General features: G+C 38.3%; 1 long non-coding RNA gene across 1 annotated transcript; it reads left to right on the top strand.

Moving 5' to 3' along the window:
• The first annotated feature begins 2,684 nt into the window (after positions 1-2,684).
• Positions 2,685-5,968, top strand: LOC148723613 (uncharacterized). Its single transcript, XR_015991353.1, has 2 exons — positions 2,685-3,198; positions 5,602-5,968. It is a non-coding gene; the product is annotated as an uncharacterized LOC148723613 (long non-coding RNA).
• Positions 5,969-9,958: the final 3,990 nt, after the last annotated feature.

Below are 9,958 nucleotides of genomic sequence, written 5' to 3'. Positions count from 1 at the left end.
TAATTTAGCGCAACATGTTATTGTTGAGGATAATTCTCAAACCTCGCCAAAACATTCATCTAGTCACCCTCCGCAGAGTGGTAGACAAAAACAAGGCGCGCGGCGCTTGTTTGGAGAGTAGTATCGTTATTATTTTGTCCATCATTTTAGGTATCGTTATTAAGGTACTTGAATTGTTTGAAGTAGCCATAACAAGTACCGTGGAAGTACTTAAACGACCCCCGGTGCCTAGCAAAGGACACGCGACTTTAGTTTCAGGCGCTAGAACGCCGAAATGTTCTGTTTTGTCTATTCAGGATAAAACTCCTGAGTGTTTATGTAAGGTCTCAAAGGAAGAGCCTCCAAGTTTTAAAAGTGCTGTTGTTGAAGAAAACAGCCTAGTTTTTGAGCAAGCAGATATTTTTAATGATGATATGTTGAGTAGTGACGATATTGTTATTTCGGAGGTCATGTCACACCACAACGCTAACGAAAATAAGGTACCTGATAGCAACGAAACTTTAGGTAGTGACTACTCGCCTTTGACTGATAGTAATTTAGAGAATAGCGAACAGGGGTCAACAAGTTTATCCGTCTCGAGGACTTTGAATAGCTTTAGCCGCAGAGCTGAAGCGGATTCTTTTGTACAGCCCGTTAGTAATTATGTAGAGGACTAAGTTGATAATATTTCTATTTCTTCTGCGCTTGGAAGTTCTCTTCTACCTGTTAGCATAAAGGGTTATGATTTTCAATGTTTAATAGATTCAGGAGCTGCCGTCACAGCATTAAGTGCTAAAGTGTGGCGCCAATATTTATGTGACGCTTACCCAGAACTTAGTGTGCCTGATTCAGAAAGTGTGACTACAGTCAATGGTTCTCTTTTGACTACTATAGGAAAGACGTTAATGGAATTTGTTATTGATTCTCGTGTATTTACTTTCGAAGTATGTGTGATAGAGGACCTGTCTTTTGATGTTATACTGGGTAGAGATTTTCTTCAACGATTTTGCTACTCCCGGGAGGAGCAGCGTGAAAAGAAAAATCTTACCTATTTGAACTGCCAGGAATCTATAAAAGCAATAGAACAGCAGATTAAAAGAGGTTGATCCACGACGGAAGTTTGTTTTCTTTTAATGTGGCTTTCGAGAAGAGCAAAGTTCATCTTTGCCTGGATCTGAGATGTTCATTTGTCGCCGAGAGCGGACGGCTTTTCACGTGGTACTGTGGGTGAATTAAGTTCCTGATTGCGCTCGCTTGAAACAGAGTTAAAGTAGTTTGCTTGTTTGGCGTCTTTCATCGAGTTCTTAATCTGTCACTAATCGAGAATTCCATCTTGTTCCTCACTGTTTTCAGTTTCGAAAGTAGGTTGTTTTCCATGACGATTGAACCAATAGCCGGAACCATGTGCCTTACGCCTCAAAAAACAAAGCCATCGCCGTATTTTGGAATTACTCAGAATCTTTCACCAATCGTAGTTTTCTTCGCTGGATTGCAACTGAATGTAAACAAGTGGATACCCCTCAGATCCCCAGGTGTTTGATTTCCATTTTTCTCCCCCAAAGAAATTTTAAGGAGTTTTTCTCTACTTTATTTTAGCTATTGAGATTTGATTGTTTCCAATATTTTGCTATTCTTTTAGATTTCGTCCCCCACTTTTGCTAATCTTACAAAAATGTCATATTCTTTAATTTAGAAATTCCGTGGCCCCACAACAGATTACTTTGGCAGGTATAGCCCCCGTAGAAAATAAGTATATTTTTGATCATTGCTTTCAGATTGATATGGAAATTTTTACAATACCACACGAAGTTGTCTCATTTGATGGAAACAAATTGCAATTAGGATCTTCTTCGACCCACGCTTTATATGTCTCTTTGATAAACACAATTCCCTTTTTGAATTTTACGAAAATTAAGGAAAGATTCATTCGATCAAATCTCCTAAATCGATACCGATCCTTACATTAATTATAATTTTAAAGCACTTTAATAGCAATTCTAAACCGTGCATTTTTCCTGTTACAAAACTGGTAAAAACATATTTAAAGATTACTAGAGATAATTTTTTTTCTGTTTCTTTTAACTTTTGCTTGCCCAATTAAACCAACATTTGGAACAGACAGAATTTATAGTTAATTGATCGGTTTATTCCGACTGGTTACCGCCAGGAACAAATACAACAAGGCAATTTGAAATGAAACAACCTTGCAAATGTCTTTTTCGTTAAAGTCTAAAGGAGAATTTCCTTAAATCTGGCAATGTGTTCTCCTTTTCTGTATAGGCCCATTATTATGTTTGTTATTTATAACTTAACTATCAGTGTCACTTTAAAAACGAGCAAAACCATTGCTCTTTTTCCTCGTTTCTTTCAATAAGTTTCATGTAATTAAACGATAGATTTAGACCATAGCGGAACATGGCTGCCATGGAAAAATTGTAAACCACAAACAAGAATATAACCTAAACAGTAATCACCTTTCAAGTAACAGAAAGTAGATCCAATTAATTCGTAACTTTTCAAGTTTTTAAATTAAGTTTTTATTCCATCTCTTAAAATTAGAAATGCCCAGTCATTCAGTAGACCGAAAAGAATCACCAGCTTTGCAGTATTATTTCAACAGAAGGTTGGGTTATCTAAATCAGGTTTAGAGCGAAAATATGTTCTTGCGTATTTCAGCCAGTTAAAAAAAATGACTTCTCATTAAAACTGCTACGTCCAAGCGACATATTTCAGAGACAAAGTGAGCACTAAGATTCGATTTCCAATAAAGGTGGATTAAAGTTAACACTCATCAACGATAAATTTGTTCCTTCGAGAAAATTTAATCCTTCGAGAAAATTTAATCCGAGAAAGTTTTAAATTAAATTTCGATTTATTTCCTTAAAAAACATCTTAATCCTTCAAGAAAAAATAATTCAGCTGATTGATTCCTTCCTATTTTTGGGTGTTGAAAAAGAAAGTTAAAATTTTTTAATCTTACAGCCATGCAAGGAGCAAACATTTCTGTCCAAGGTAATTGTTTTCGATAATGCGGCTGTCTTTGATTCATTGATTACGGAACGTTTCCGCTTGTTACACCGTGCTTCGATAATTGCCACAAAAGGCTGATATAAGTTCGTTCGTTTATCGGCTCATTCATTTTTGAAAAGCACAGAAGTAGCATATCTCTTCAAGCGTGAAACCAAGATTAATTGATTGATCAGTTGTGCTGCAGTGAAGGTAAAAGGAATCAGATGTAACGCCACAAATAGTTAAGATTTCAATTTAAAAGTTCACTTTCATTTAAAATTAAGAGAAATTTCTTTAGTTGTCTTCCTCAAATTCCTTCCAACCATGATGCCTTTGACCTCATAATGCTATGTGAGCGGTTATTGATTTTCCCTTCCAAAATGGGAAATAGTTAAAAGGAGAAGATAGCTACACCCGGCGAAATTCATGGAAATTGTCAAACATCATTCTTCATCTAACTGTAAGAAACTTCAATGAACCGACCAAAAAAGACTCCTCCCATTTGAGTAGATATTTACTCTGAATTTAACTAGTTTTATAAACTGTTTCCTGGTAATCATTATACCTACGGGCCTCGCGTTAACTCAATCAAAATCGATCGACCGGGGATTTACGAGACAAATGTTACTGTGCGTGAACGTTCAGGAACTCGAATCCTTGTTAACCCGGACCACGCGCCAACTCGAACCAAAATCGATTAGACGGAGACATACATTTACTACAATCGATTCTTCTTGCTGTTAAGCGAATCCTCGCTAACCAAAACCTCGTTATGCCATTTCTCGAGTCAAAATCAAGTCAAGAGTCAAGTTCGAATCAACGCTCTTTTGTATTTTATTTTTTTCCTGAGTCCTTGTTTGATGTCTGTTAACTATTGATGCACCAGGAATAGAAGAACACCTAGTTTTAAACTAAAAACTTGCTTTTACGGCTGTCTGCAATGCGTTGCTGGGTACAGCTTCGTGAAAAAACTGGAAACATTCCGGGGCATGTAAGAGTTATCGTCACGGATTCCGACTTTTTTACTGACTTACATCTGAGGGAGAAGTCCCATTTTAATGGCAAACCGTCTAAAGTTCCTTGGAGTGAAACTACAATCTCAGCATTTTTCGCACTCGACCACAGGGAACCATGCAAGAACAGCGCCTCAAATTAACCATTCTTTCCGCGGCCGGTGTGGAGAAAAGATATCAAATGTTCCGTAAAACTTGTTTCAACATAATGATGATATCCACCTTTCCTTGATTTTCTCATGACATACGGGTTTCAACTGCTCAAGACTTTCAGAGCATCACAAAATTTTATATACTGTTACATAATGCGTGGAATGCATAGTGTATGAGACACGCTGTGACGAATACGTGATTGGAAGGTGAATTCCAACACTAGTCGATGACCGCGAATTTTATTGACCTCACTGATATTTCATTTTGTTTTGCTTTTGACAGCTACGATAATAGTTGTTTGTCTAATGTCATTATTTATACAGAGGGAAAAATTTTGAGTTGACTCCAACTTGACTCATGACTCGCACTTGACTTGTAACTCGTTCTTGACTTGGGCTCGAAGTTGAATCGTACATTGGAATAACCCCACCAGAGTACCTCGTGCCACCGTCACTCGAACCAAAATCGATTCCACAGAGAATTCGTTTGCAATGATTTTGCCATGAGCCAATCAAATCGTCGCTGATCCGATACGCACGCCAACTCGAACTCAAATCGATTAAAGGGAGATTTCCGTCATTAATTTATATTAATTTTAACCTCGGCCACTCGATTTATCGCTGACCCGGACTGCGCGCTTACTCAGAGTAATTTGCTCTTGCCCACATATCATTTTCAATATCATAATTCCGCTCGATAACTAGAGTCACGGTTGTCAATGCAATGGATGACAATTTAAAATGTTGAATGTTTTTTTAAGGAGCCTTGCATTCGTTGTCTCTGGCCAGGTATTACACAAAACCACGAAGAAACTTGGAAATATCAACAAAGTTGAAATGGTAAACTGGCCACCGTAACGATTACAAAGGGTGACATTTCGAGCGTTAGCCCTTCGTCGGAGCGAAAACCACGAAGAGCCTTGTTTAAGGGCCACTGATCATATATGTTGAGAATCCACCGACAGTTGCAAAATTTCGTAATTAATTTTATTTCCGCTAAAAGTCTCTTTTGATGAACCTTTTTCAAAAATTGTATCAAAAAGTTCGAGAATGCGCCATAGAAATGCATCATTATCATTATCGTTAACATTTAAATAAGGCTATCATTTCTTTTATAGGCAGCTGTTTTTTTTTTTTCATTTTGTCACACGGAAATCGTACAAGGGAATTAGCAAAAAATTAAAAAGTTTCTGATTTTGTAGCATGTTACCGCGCGACTCACGCTCGATTGGCTTGAAATCAAGCTTCTCCGAAACTCCTAAGAGTAGAATAAAGATAACATTCCTTTTCTCTGTCCGCTCGTTTCCACCTGCTAAATGGAAACGGGAAAGACGGCTTTGCAGGTTAATCAACTGGAATTCGCGCTGTTAATTTTTTCTGTTTTCCAGAAATAATCCCGAGCTCTTCAATAATGAAAACCATGTCCGTTATTTTCTCTTTGTTAACAGATGGAGTGTGCCATAGTGTTTGTTCTTCTTCTGGTTGCTGCCTTGCCATCATCAGCCCTTCCCACTTCCTGTAATCAGTGTGACGTGGATTATGACCTCTGTTCGGAAGCGTGCATAAATATTCCAGAGCTTGATTGTTCTGCCTGCACACCAATTCGGGAAGCTTGTATGGCAACTTGTTCAGGAAAATGAGCTGGTGAAAGTACTTTCAGGCTTCTAGAAAACCAAGGAATCGTCGAAATATATTACAAGTTCATGTTTTAGTGTGTTGTGTAAAATTTAGTGCCGCAACGACCGATTTCTAATATACATGGAAACTATAGATCATGTCAACTGGTAGAAATAAAAATATATCAAAAATTTAGAATTATACTCTCTTAAATTACATTCCAAAGCATAAGTCCTCGTTGGCAACCTTTTTCAATTCTGTGTACTGTTCCATTAGCCTCGTCCGTTAGATTCTTGAATTGAGTACGAGGCTGTCTCTAGCTGCGTAACAGTGAGTTGTTTTAGCAAATGTTCAAGGTGAGACCATGAAGAGTGTGTACACACCGCCAGCACATGACACCGGCTAACTAAAAGTTCCCGGCATGCCCGATTCGCACGGGATGGTACGCAACGCGTAACAGAACATTCCGTGAGAAATTAAACGATCCCATACCAATAGAGAAAACATAGGCATGCTACGCATGCAGGAGTTATTTTTTTGGATACGTAGGTTGAAATGGGACACTATATAACTGATGCTGGTGTCTGAATTGTTGGCAAAAATAAATTGCATTGGTACAACGCTTCCTGCAGTCCCCTCCACAGCCCTAATTTGAACTTGTCACGCAACGCTATCTCTCTCCAACATTGCATGACGAGACTAAACAACAACCTGCTCGTAAGTTCAAATTGTGCTTATTGCCGTTCCTTCGTCAGAGACAAAGTCCTAGTTATTATTCTGACCATTAAGGGCCAGAATCAGAAATTATGTTTGGTTTTCCTGTGCAAGAAAATGCACAGTAGCGTGCAGTTTTTAATTGGCGTAAAGTAATGTGGTGGCATATCCAGGGAACGAGGTTGAGTTTTGACATCGAGTGTCAGTCAGATTTGAAGTACTGGCCGCGCATCAACGATAAGCTTGTTACAGTTTATACTCATCTTTCGAGTGAACTTAACTATATTTATTTAAAGTGCAAGCCTAATACTGTGAATCACCACTATTGTTAACGTACTGACGAAAACAACAACCCTTGGCAACAGTAATACAACCATCTCATGTAAACGTTGGCGATTGAAACCATCCGTAAATAAATATTGCGAAATGAACAATTGTACTTTTCTCACCAAAAAAAAAAACTTGTGGAAGTCACTGCCACATACCTTTAATTTCAATCAGTCAAAAATCTTGAGGTCTATAAAATGCCTTCTGTGATATATCGTTCCGAGTCTGGTAAGACTGCCATAAATCTCCGAAAAAGGAACACTTTCGCTCGAAGGCGCGTCTGCCGAAGCCATATTTACTTTAACAGATGTCCACCATCCGAGGCAAAAAAAAACTTCAAAGGTTTGTTATTAGATGTAAGCAAGAGAAATCCTTGTAAATAAAGTCATCGCGTTCAAATACAACTTTTTATTGAGTGATCCCGCCTTTCCTCCGGCGATTTTAGTAATTCCAAATTTTCATGGATGGCATCAACTTGTTCCGAAGTCTTAGCCTCCATAACTCACCATGTGGACAAACCATGAAAAGCACTCGACAGCGATTTTGCTAAAACAGCAAAGCCTTCAATTCGAACCAATTCAATTCAATCCGCTGATCCACAAATCCGGCCCAAATATAGGCTCCGTGTAGCTTCTTGTTCAGTAACAGATGGTTGCCTCGAAATACTCTTCCATATAATTTTGCAGTGGAAAGCTCTATTTTATCTCTTACAGCCTCTGGACAAAGATATTTTCCGGTCTTCGTTCTTCGAACAAGTGAAAGTAGATTGAACCAAGAGAAAGTATCATTCTCCAAAGGATAATAAGGTGGGCTACTTAATTGGTTGTTGCCTATCTGGACTTTGCCCATTGCGTGCGAAATACGTGATAAAATGCAGGTTGTTTACAAGAAATTGACACGCAATGGGGTAAAGTCCAGGTTAGCTACAAGCGAATTTTATTGGTAGAAAACGTCTAAGCACTTGAGAGTTGCGTGGAAAATTAACCGACCGAACCATTCTGTCCCTTGTAAAATATTTTTCCATTGAGGTAGATTTATGTCATAAAATTTGCGTTGTTTACTGGAAAATGGCATTTCATCTAAAAAAATCTAATCCATACTGGCGAGTAAAAAGTAACACGCAGTTGTAACGGAAAAGTATTGTTTAAACAATATTTAATTCATGGAGGACTTTTAGAAGCAAAGAAACGGATATGTAACATGGCAGTCGACGCAGAAAGTAAATGTAACTTGGTGGTCGTTTCAACCGCTGCTAAAAGAACAACCATATGGCAAAAAAAAAAAGATTATCAATCAAATATGATTTACACAAATATCTTGCGCAAGATTTACCAGAGTCAGTAAAGCTAGCCTTTCCGAAACAACACGCTATAGCGCTAAATTCGTGTTAGGCCTCCAGCTGACGGTGTATGCGTCGTAAGTGAAGGAGCGGTACACAAAACATGCACGTTTTAACTCGCTAATCGGTAGAAAAAGTTCCCTGACGACCTTTCAAATCCAGACAGATCATAGCGATAAAATCCTCACGAAGGACATCAGCCATTACACTGAATAGATGGTCTTACAACTCTTGTAGATGTCATCTTACCTCGTTCCTTGAGCGAAATTCAAAATTGGAATCGCTGATTAACTCATATATAGCAATGAAATATCCTGAAGTTGCTCCTATCAACATCTGAAGTAATATTTGATTCAAAATTTTTCTCATGGTCCACTCAGTCTCCTTCAGAAGGAAGATTAAGCATAGTCGTACAACGATCACAACTCTACCACTTTCCCAACACGACTGATACATCTGCTTAATTCGCGAACCGCTCTCTCCGACTCAAGCGTTGATTCGCTGAAATTTGAAGACCTGTCAAACCACAAATTAGCAAGAACGCTCTGAATGGTGCGACATCGAAAAATACTACAATCTGATTGGTTTGTGATACACCAAAAAATTGGGCCAATCACATTGCGTTGAGATACACCAAAAAAAAGATGCGCCAATCACATTGCTTAGAGATACACCAAATTGCGCTGATCAGATTACACTACACCACAATACACCAATCTATACGCCAACATATAGTTTTTTTTTTTTTTAAAAATAACTCAAAAAGGCGACAAACATCTGAGCGGAAGTAAGTTTGTCATGGTAATGTGTTGTCTACGGAAGCAAATATCAAACACAACGAATATATGAAATTCATATATCTGAACTGCGGTTGTAGAAACGTATTTGTGCACGATCCTCGCAGTAAAGAGCACTATTTAAGCAATAGTGAAAATCAGACCTACAAAAAAAAAATTTTCAGGTCTGATTTTCACCGCTTAAATAGTGCTCTTTACTGCGAGGATCGTGCACAAGTAAGTTTCCATAACCACAGTTCAGATATATGAATTTCATATACTCCTTGTTTGATTTATCATCTTACGGGTTTATGTCGGACTAATTTGATAACCTGCTCTCAGTGGGCTTGTTAGCTCAATTGGTAGAGCGCTGCACTAATATCGTAGAGGTCAGTGGTTCTAATCCCGTACAGGCCTGAATTTTTTCAGGTCTGATTTTCACTATTGCTCAGATAGTGCTCTTTACTGCGAGGATCGTGCACCAATACGAAAGCAAATGCGTTAGGTTAGATTGAGATTGGGAATTAGCATGAAACGTTATGAAAACTTCAGATATAAGTATGTTGACGTATTATCCTTATTTTGTGTCATTTCGATCTCGATACTGGTAACAACAACAACAACAAAATAATGATTCTCTGCAGTTCCGTATTTGAAGCTAACGCGTATTTAAACATAAAATTTACTGCATAATTTTTTCAGTTGAACTGGTCAATCCTCATTTCTCGCCCCTATGGAATTTCGACTTCCTCCAGTTTACTTCACAGTAAGCTAAGCGAGCGGGATTTTGATACGACAACTGGAAAGAAGAGGAGGCCTGGGGTGGGTCACGAACAGTTCTGAGCCTATCGCCTCCCTCCTTAATCATAAAACAAACGTATTATACGCCTTCAAATTCTTTTCAGGCACCTGTCAAAAGGCTCTGTTTTATTCTAATGACCCCACCCTCATTGATACTTACAATTTTCATGATCCCCCCTCCCTTGGTGTCTATGTGCAAACACCAATATCAAACAGTACAATATATTGTAC

Source organism: Stylophora pistillata, chromosome 9, assembly GCF_964205215.1.
Source record: "Stylophora pistillata chromosome 9, jaStyPist1.2, whole genome shotgun sequence".
NCBI lineage: Eukaryota > Metazoa > Cnidaria > Anthozoa > Scleractinia > Pocilloporidae > Stylophora > Stylophora pistillata.
The sequence above is the reverse complement of the archived record's forward strand: the minus strand, read 5'-3'. Positions and strand labels throughout refer to the sequence as shown.